This window comes from Daktulosphaira vitifoliae, unplaced genomic scaffold (assembly GCF_025091365.1).
Source record: "Daktulosphaira vitifoliae isolate Bord-2020 unplaced genomic scaffold, ASM2509136v1 Scaffold_2, whole genome shotgun sequence".
NCBI lineage: Eukaryota > Metazoa > Arthropoda > Insecta > Hemiptera > Phylloxeridae > Daktulosphaira > Daktulosphaira vitifoliae.
Window position 1 is genome coordinate 2,089,928 of NW_026099573.1, and position 11,178 is coordinate 2,101,105.

Genomic DNA, 11,178 nt, shown 5'->3' on the forward strand with positions numbered 1-11,178 from the left:
GATTTTGATTTTTTATATGTTAAAAGTAATAATTTTTAACCTTCTTTATTCAGCCTTTAAAGTGAAAATTTATAATAAAAAAAAAATGAATTTATTACCATAACTTTTAGCTCAACTTGCAAGTTTGAAATTGTAATCATTAAATAGAAAAAAATGGTATTGTTAAGATTAATATACATTCAGGAAATTTTATAATTACTATTTATAGTTAATTTTTCATTTCATCCATTGTTAAATTCTGGTGAAACTAAAAATCATTTTTTTTTTAGATTTATAATATACATGTTACGAAAAAATTTGGAATGTTAAAGACTGGTCACACACAAATAGAGTAAAATAATTAATAAATTACAAAGTAAAATTATTTACTTTTGTAGTTGAATACTTTTATCATCACAAACCTAATTCCACAATAAATAATTTAAAAATATAAATGAATGATTTAAATTTTTCATATGGATAAAGCTGGTTATTTCTACTTTTTATTTGAATAAGGAATATTTTTTCAATTATTAAGGGTAATATCTTCAACTAAATACGAATTGTAAGTAATTTGACGTATCGTTGAAAAAAGGAGGTTAAGTGAGCGTTGGAAAAATAAATCGCGGCCACAAAAAAAACACATAATAAAATAATATTGACATGAATAAGAAATTTGTTCTCACGAGGGGAGACTATAGTGATAGGATCCTTGATATTTATTGAAGTTATTGAATCTAAATGAGATAAAAATCAAATGATTTGAAAATTTTTTTCTAACACAAAAAAAATGCAAAATATTAGTAGCTACAAGCGGTTTAAAACCTCATACCCTAGGCGTAAAAGATACAAGTGTTATTGATTTGGCAACTGTTCATTGCTACGTCGCACGATAAAATCAGCAATTTAAGCTAATTTAAATTTAAAAATTACTTTTTTGACTTTAAAAAAGTAAAAAAATTTTAATAAGATTAATTTCTTATGTCTTATGAACTTTTTTTTTATTGATTCTTTTAGTTAAAGTAAATCATTAAAATTAATTAAGTTCTGAATATTTCTATTGTATAATCTTTTTAAACACCAAAAGTTAATTAAAAATGATTACTATGATTTTTATTTAAGTGATCTATTACGATAAAAATGTAAAAAAAAATCGAACTTTTTTGATAAATTAATTGTAAACTATTTACAATTAATATAATTAATTATAAAATTTCCTGAATGTATATTAATCTTAACAATACCAATCTTTTCTATTTAATGATTACATTTTCAAACTTGCAAGTTGAGCTAAAAGTTAAAGTAATAAATTCATTTTAGCTTCGATGCGAAGCTGAGAAGGTATTAATTTTACTATAATATGTTTTTTTTTGTGTCTGTTACCACTTTTTCTCAGCTCTCACCGAACCGATTTCTTTCAATAATACGTCAAAAGATCACAAATTGTATCTAGTCGAAGACATTACCCTCAAAAATTGAAAAAATTTCCCTCGTTCCCCGTTAATAGGGAAACCTCCAAAAAAATTACATATTTACAAATCGCTAATTTTCGAAATTTTCGAAATTTTTTTTACTTAAAACTGCCATGACTTTTTCAAAAATGAACAAATTAATATAATTTTTTTTTATAGATGCTTGATGTCTTTCCTATCATTTGGTATATTTTAATTCAACATACTTGTTTTTTTAAATCGAACCATTTACCTTAATACAGATCATGTAGCTTTTGGAATAATCCACCAATTTTTTAAAATTAAACACTATCTAAAGATTTGCATCGAAGCGTTTTTTTTGATAATGATTTTAATCACTGTCAGATATCATTATACTTGATCCAACTATGCCACGTCAACACTATGCCGCGACCCCCCTGTGCTGGGTTGTTTTTTTATTATAAACTTGCACTTTAAAGGTCGAAATAAAGAAGGTTGAAAATTATTACTTTTAACAAATTGAAAATCAAAATCAATAATAATTTGAAAACAATTCAATGTAACAATTATATAATATATAGTTTTATATTATATTTTTGAATCTAAGAATTACTAATCTGGATATAATTAAGGAAATAGTTGATGTTGCTTTTTTAATTATCCACCAATTTCTTAGAATTAAATATTATCTACAGATTTGCATCGAAGCGTTTCTTTTCTTTTTTTTTTTTTTTATTAAGAAAAGGCTTCAACAACTTATGGACATTAGCCTACAGTTTTTTTTTTACATGATTATTAGTTGTACATTAATTAAAGTCATAAGTTGACAATCGATTGATTTTAGCTATATACACATATTTATAATTAAATTTTATAGAATAATGTTATAAATTTACATTAAATTTACAAATCTTGCGGTTTCATAGAATCTGTAAATGGTATCAGTGTTTGCTTCACCCAGAGCTTCCTCTATGTTTTTGGGGTGACCTAGAATACTCCGCTCCCCATTGTATGTGCGGCAGTGGAGTGTTAAGTGTTCAATGGTCAATGGTACACCACATGAAGAGCAATATGGTTGTTCCTCTTTGTTGAAAATGTACGAGTTTGTGAGTCTTGTATGTCCTATTCTGACTTTGGTGATACGGATATCTACTATGCGAGCTGAGTTGTGTAGTAAATATATGAGGAAGTATTGAATTACATCGATTTTAGTATAATATAAGTTTTACATAGTAGTAAGCAATTTTTAAACTCCTAAGCAATAAAATAATTCCATATAAAAGGGAAATGCAGGGTAAGCAAATTAATAATGGTGGGAAAAAGAATATAAAAGGGAAACATGAAGAGTATAGGGGGTCGACACGGGACGATACTGAGCGAGACGAGACTGGACGTTTTTGTCGAAGAAACGTCGAGTTGCGGGTTAGGTTGTTGACGTAAGAATAACTATATACTTTTTGTAAGATTTAATTAATTTTTGTGTTATATTATATTTGACTTTTGTGTTTAATACTTTTCGTAAATAAAATAGCTATTTAAAAATCTTGACTTAGCGCAATATTTTATTTTCACGGTGATATCGAAAATTGTGTGTGTGTGTGTGTGTGTGTGTGGCTAGAGTCTAGGTTGGACTGCTGGTCCTTTAGTCAATCTTAATAATTAGTGTACGAGCTGGCTAGTGTTTGGGCTTAACCGTCCTTTAGTGGGTATAGTAAAAAGGTAGTTGTGCTGGTGGCTGACAAGGAGCCACCCTTCAGTCTGCTACTTTTGAGCTAGACCGTGCTGACGGGTCTAAACTCTACCCCTTTAGTGGTCCACTAATTAGAGAGATTGGGGCTGATCAGTTTATCCAACGGGAGGACTCGGGAAGAGCTCGAACGGCGAACTCATCGTCAATATATATATACATAAAACTTTAGTAAACCTTTGTGTCTACGTTGGGGTACTACCGACGTACGACAGTTGATATCTAAACGCCATTTATGGACAGTTTTTTTAATTTGTTGTTGGTAGTACCGTCCCATTGGGTTTGCCACTGTTGAACGGAAATTCGGTTAATTATTTTTAAAATATCTTTGTGACATGATTTTGATGAGAGAGTAGAAGATATGTCTTGGTTAGCCAATGTGTTAACTTTTTCATTACCATTGATTCCAATGTGTGATGGGACCCACATAATTTTAAAAGTTTTATCAGTGTTAGTAATGATATTGCATATCTGGAGAGATAGTTCATTTGACGGATTATTTGATGATAATGAAGTCAGGGCACTGTAGGAGTTACTTATGATTAGTACTTTATTAATTTAGGGAGGATTCAGTGTAGGTAATTGCTTCTTTAATAGCAAAGATTTCTGCCGTGAAAATGCTTGCATCTGAGGGTAGTTTGTAAAGTCTATTTATATTGCCTGAAATGAATGCGCATCCTGTGCCATTTGTATTTTTGGAGGTATCAGTGTAAATTAATTCATAGTCGTGAAAGTCGGATTGTATATTTCCATTAAAAATTGAGACGATTGTGGAGTGGGGAGTAAAGTTTTTGTTCAAATAGGATAGTTGGGTGTGGACTTTGGGTTGGTACTGCCAGAATGGAGTTGTTAAAAAAGGAAATGATGTCTCAATTTTGAACTGACGTTGTATTCCTTGTATATACGAATATAAGTGTCCATAATTGATGTTGGTCCTTTGTGTTTTCTTATTTGGGCAGGATATTTGAAAAGTTGATATGGTGTCTGGTATGGGAAAGCAAGTTTTTTGGTTATGTATTTTAAGATGTTTTTATTTCTTTTGGTCTGTAGTGGGGGTTCTCCTGATATGCATAAGATACTGTCTATAGGGCTTGTGTGGAAAGCACCTATAGCAAGTCGAATTGCCTGGTTATGTATTGGATTGAGGATTTATTTTTTGTTAGTTTGAGTTGAGTTATAGATGACTGAGTCGTACTCTATTCTAGATAATATTAGTGCTTTATAGATAAGGAGGAGACTGTTTTTGTCAGCTCCCCATTTGAAACGAAATAATTTTTTGATGATTTTCATTTTACTATTACAATTTAGTTTTAGTTTTTTTAGGTGAGTGGTCCATGCAAATTTAGCGTCGAAAATCATTCCAAGTATACGAGTGTTTTCTTTATATTCGATTGGAATGTTATTTATGTGAATTCGGTGTAGCATATCAGTTTTCTTTTTGTTGAAAATTATGCACTGGATTTTTGATGGTGAAAATTTAAAGTCAGTTTTAGATAACCATAGTATTAGTAAGTTGACAGAAGTTTGTAACAGGTCTACAGTAGTTTTGGTGTTGATACCACTACAGTAGATATTACAATCATCAGCGAATAGTACTTAACAGGTTTCTGTATGTTGCTAAAGATGTCATTAATGGCAACTAAAAGTAATGTGACACTTAATAACGATCCTCGGGGTAGTCCATTCTCTGTTTTTGTATGTTCAGAAAGTACATTGTAGAGTTTAACTTGTGTTGTGCGGTCGGTAAGATAGTTAAATAAGAACATTAACATATGACCATCTATGGACCAGCTAGGTTAGCTTGGGTTTTTTAGTTGAGCAAAAATAAAAAAACTTTTCTTCAAAACAATTTCCCTTGTTTACATTAAACATCAATGGAACCATGGGTGGTGGGTCCAATATGCCACTGCCGCACCTACCATTATTTTAAATCAAATTTTTTTTAAGAGTAAAAAATGGGCCATTTGATAATTTATAATTGAATTATTTTACAAAAGTTAGGAATATTAACAATTGAAAAATTATATGTAAATATCATTTATTGACATAACAACAGTTAATTAATAAGCAAGAAAAACAATTATAATGTTTTTCTACTTTTAATACACGAAAATTTTTCAATTACCTCATCATAATTTATTTTGGATGTCAATTCACCTTCAATTGGCAATAAAGATAAATTATTAAGTCAATCCTCAGACGTATTAGATCTTAGATACGATTTAATTATTTTTAAAGTTGAAAAAGATCTCTCCGTTGAACAATTGCTTATGGGAGTACATAGCAACATTCTCAAAGCCATATCAATATAAGGATAAATGCTTTGTAAGTTTTTCTGTCTGATAAACATACAAATCACTTGAATCATTTTCGGAATACCATCAGAAAGGCATTTTAAATGTCCTCTCAAATGTAATCATTCATTCACAAATGAAGGTTCTAAATCAATTTCAAATTCTTTTTGAAGTTTGTAGCATTTTTAAATATTTCAGGTACTAAAATATTTGTTAACTCCAAAAAATATTTATAGTTATCAAGAAGAAGATCGTATGATTCTTTTCTTTTTTCAAGTTCAGCTTTAATTTTGTCTAACATTAAACTTTAAAAGATTCTGATTTTGTAAAGATAACATCTTCAGCTGATCCTTCATCAATTATGTTTTTCTCTTTTTTAAACGTTTTTGGTCATTTTTGAAGTGTTTTACATTAATTTTTTTAATTGCTTTGTAAGCCTTGTCATATCTAAAATCTGTTACATAACTAATTAATGAGTTATAAAGTTCTACCACAACACCTAAATCAACATTCACACACTGCAGCTTTTTACTAACAGCATTAAACCTCTGTAAAATATTACTCCAAAATATTGATAAAAATCCTATTTCTAAAGTGTCTAGTTTTTCTTTTATGGCTTTAGTTTCAAACTGAGTATTAGGCTTTTTATTTGCATCGCATTCAATTATATTTAAGGCATTCATAATTGAAGTTCAATTTTCATTTAAAGATTTACAAGCATCTTCTCTAGCTGACCACCTGGTATCTGAAAGAGATTTCACAGTAGCATTAAGAATTTCCCACCGGTGTTTTGAAGCAGAAAAGAAATTATATATAATTTGAGTAAATTAAAAAATTTGACTGCTTAAATACAACAGCTCACAGAGTTCATACCGACCAAGTTCGAAGAGTATGTTGCACATGGAACAAATTTTGCCATAGAATTTACTGCTTTTATTCTTGTTTGCAGTCCAGAATATGCACCTACCATATTACTGGCATTATCATATGATTGATCTCTAAGGTTTGCAATATTCAGTATATAAGTTTTCATTATTGTATATACTGCTTCTGCTATATTTTCAGCTTTATGTCGAACATGATCTAGAAAACAAATAAAACGCTATACAGGACTTCCATCACTATTAACATAACGAATACATAATGATAATTGATCGATGTGTGATATATCAGTTGAATCAACATTATTTGAAAAATAATGAGCATCATTTATTTCTTGAATAATTGTTGACAAAACTTTTTCAGCCATAATTTTTATTATCTCTTCATATATATTACAAGATAAATAAGATGTAAAACCTCTGCGAACATTTCCATACTGTTTAAGATGTTCAGCCATAAAAGGGTCAAATTCAGATAATAACTCAATAGCCATTAATAAGTTCCATTTTTTTTGAAACCTAATTTTGATGTATCCCCTCGAAGTGCTAATCCTCTTGATGTTAACTTTTTTACTACTGCCACAACTCTTTACAAAATTTGAATCCAATAAAGTCGTTCTATCTCGACCTGATTAGCAAGTCCACTATCAATGCGATTAAGAGTCACCCCGCGTAGTTTCATTTTCAAAATATTAGACCGATGAGTTGATGAATTTAAATGTTCTTGTATTTTTTCATCTGCTTTTTTCCAGAGAGAAAATCCAGTCGAACCAAATGGAGATTTACAGGAAAATAAAAGACATGGATAGCAAAAGAGAACTCCTTTAGTCTCAGAATACGCTAAAAATTTTCTGCAAAACTCCTCTCCATTTTTTAAAGTTCCTTAAAAATAACTAATTTTACAAGACCTGTTGATTGGTTTTTTATTCCTTTTACCGTTCCAAGAAAGCTTCTTTTAGATTTGGAAAAATTAATTATTGATAAATCTTGAGTAAAACCATGAAAGCTGGATCAGAACTAAAACAAAATAAAAATGAAAACTTAATAAATAGTCTTTGTCAACAACCATGCCTCAAAAATTATCCTTCTAAATTTCGATGATGCATTATTAGAAACAAGTGTGAACTTAATTATTTATAAGTAATATCATTAACAGATTTATTATTGATTATAAGTGTCAGATTTACAAAAAAAATATACCAAATGATAAGTAAAGACATCAAGCATCTATATAAAAAAAAATTATATTGATATATTCATTTTTGAAAAAGTTACGGTAGTTTTTAGTAAAAAAATTGAAAAAAATTTCGAAAATTAGCGATTTTTAAATTTGTAATTTTTTTTGAGGTTTCTCCCATTTACGGGGAACGAGGGAATTTTTTTCAATTTTTGAGAGTAATGTCTTACAATTTGTGATCTTTTGACGTATCATTGAAAGAAATCCGTTCGGTGAAAGCTGAGAAAAAGTGGTAACAGACACAAAAAAAAAACATTATAGTAAAACTAATACTTTCTCAGCTTCGCATCGAAGCTAAAAGACATTATTCTGGTCAGCGCCAGGCGCGTAGCTAAACTATTTTTATTGGGTAGGCCCAGACCTACCAGAACTACCTATGTATATGTGTATATAAAATAGAACCTCAGCCAACGCGTTAGTACAACTATGAACTACCTACCTTTAAACTATTTTTATTTTATATTCCAAATGGAGCAAGGAATGTATTGATTTTATAATGATTTTTTTGTAATTTTAAAATTTGTTATAATTCTTAAAATATTTATTGAAATAAGGACTTAGTTAAGTTAAAATTATTTTGGATTTAGTCCTCACTCATTTGAGTTAATACTTTTTAGCTTCGATGTGAAGCTGATAGTATACTGACAGAATACTGAAGGTATTGGTTTTACTATGATGTATTTTTTTTTGTGTCTGTTGCCACTTTTTCTCAGCTCTCACCGAACGGATTTCTTTCAACGATACGTCAAAAGATCACAAATCGTATCTAGTCGAAGACATTACCCTTCAAAATTAAAAAAAATTCCCTCGTTCCCCGTAAATGGGGGAAACCTCCAAAAAAATTACATATTTAAAAATCGCTAATTTTCGAATTTTTTTTACTTAAAACTGCCATAACTTTGTCAAAAATGAACAAATTAATATAATTTTTTTTTATAGATGCTTAATGTCTTTACCTATCATTTGGTATATTTTAATTCGACATACTTGTTTTTTAAATCGAACCATTTGCCTTAATACAAGGGGTGTTCAAAACATAAAAATGCATAGAGAAAGTAGAACTTTTTCAACTTGACTTTTGGAAATGTTCCGTAAAGTCTGACACTTATATATATATCTTAAATTAAAGATAACGTAGTATAGTTTATTATGAAAAAAAAAAAATTGACTTCTGGACTTATCTTCGTGGTGAAAATGGCTACCGAATGCTATTTTCGTGTGAAAATTCTTAATTTTATTTTTTACATTTTTAACGTTATAATGCTATAACTTATTGAAAAGTATATGGATAAACACAAAATTATTTTTATGAGAAATAATATTTTTTAATAATCCCTTTTTCATTCGACATACTTTATCTTAATCAGGATATTAATAAAGAACTAGCAGATCATGTAGCTTTTGGAATAATACACCAATTTTTTAAAATTAAACACTATCTAAAAATTTGCATCGAAGCGTTTTTTTTTTATAGTGATTTTAATCACTGTCAGATATCATTATACTTGATCCGACTATGTCACGTCACCACTGTGCCGCGACCTCCCTGTGCTGGGTTTTTTTAATTAAAACTATTTCTCTTTAAATATTTATATACAGTAGAACCTCATTAATCCGGACTAATAAGGGCTCTAGGTTGTCCGATTTAATGAAAGTCCGGATTAAACAAAATAACCAAAAAACATGTCCGTATTATAGATTTAAGAATATTGTATTATACTAAATACTATATATGATATAATATATATATTGCAACATGATATTAGGTCCAGCAAAAACATTACATATTTAATGTGGATAGAATTATGTATATATATAATAATGACCAAAATATAAATTACTAATACATAGTTTATGATAACTTTAATGACGGTGGATAAGAATATATGTACTTATGGGAAATTCGAGGAACTTGTCTTTATGCTTATTTTAGTCTACGGCATAAACTGTGTATTTTTCGTAATATTAGACAGGTGTCCGGATTAAGCGAAGTCCGGACTAATGAGGTTCTACTGTATTATAAATATATATATACACTTATAAATCATAAAACTTGTAATCAGGATATAAATAAGGAAATAGGAGATCATATAGTTTTTGGAATAATCCATCAATTTTTTAAAATTAAACACTATCAGATTTTTATCGAATCGTTTTCAATTCGCTTATATTAATTTCACATGTATGTTTGTTTGTAACTCTCCACGCGTCACATGTTATTATTCAAGCGTATCCCGTCGTCTATGGCCTTGAGACTATACTGTCGTGACGCATTCACCCCACCTCGCTCACCACTCTCCGATAACAATATTTTCCTGCATAATTTTATTATATATATATATATACAAAATTACTAAATTATATAAATAATATACTAAAAACAAAATACTAGTATTATTGTGAAGCGTAGGTAAAAGCGTAGGTACTTTGTGCCATATTTTTGGTATGTTGAGTGCCCGACGCTTTTTTTCACTATCATACTAGTATTTTTCGTTAATTATTGTTTTAAACTTATTTTAAAAATTATTTAAAATTTTTTTAGTTCGATATGTATAAAAAGCGCGTTTTCAATTTTTTTTTAACTATATTTATTATGATAGTGATTTTAACCACTATCAGATATCATTATACTTGTCCCAACTATGCNTTATTATGATAGTGATTTTAACCACTATCAGATATCATTATACTTGATCCAACTATGCGACGTCACCACTATACCACGTCACCACTATGCCGCGACCCCCTGTGCTGGGTTTTTTTTTCCTAAAACTACTAGAAAACATGACATAATGTATCTTTTTTTTCGTTTTGTTATAATTATCAAGAAAGATAACCAACACCATAGTTGTATATATAGCTTCATGGTAATGTCAAAAATGATTTTATTCTATTTTTAATTTCATTATTATATTGTAAAATTATTTATTGAATCTTTATGGTCTCATCAATTAAAAAAAAATCGTTTTATTTTAAATGTATTTCATATATTATTCAAACAAAATGTAAGATTTATACGGAAATAAAAAATCTTGCTTTTTACATTTGACCTAAAAAATGTATTTTTTTTTAATGAATTATTAAAAAAGTTCGAGTTGCTCCATTTTTTTCGAAACCTCAGAAAAAACTATTATTTGTTCGAAATTTTTCAATTTTTTTCCGAAATTTTTAGGCATTTTGATCTCTACTACCAAGTTACACAAATTTACGACTAGCAAGCACTAAAAAATATTTTTCTTCAAAAAAAATTTGAGGAACTTATTTTTTTAACTAACTAAAGATATTAAGGGGTCTTTTCGCGATTTGTTTTTTAGCCCAAAAACATGCTTTACGGGAAAAACTCTCACGTCTCGCCAAGTGGCCAATAGTTTCCAGTAGTTTAATAAAAAAAAATATAATAGGCACGAGAAGGTCTTTATGCCAAGATGCTGATGAAAAATGAAACATTGATAATATTTTGGGTCATCTTAATATTCATATACTGAGTTCGTTATATAATAATTTTTTATTAATACATCAAAAATAATAATCTAGATAGGAGAAATAAATAAATGTGAACGTGAAATGTTATACATATTTTTGACTACTGAGATTGAGCTTAAAGTAT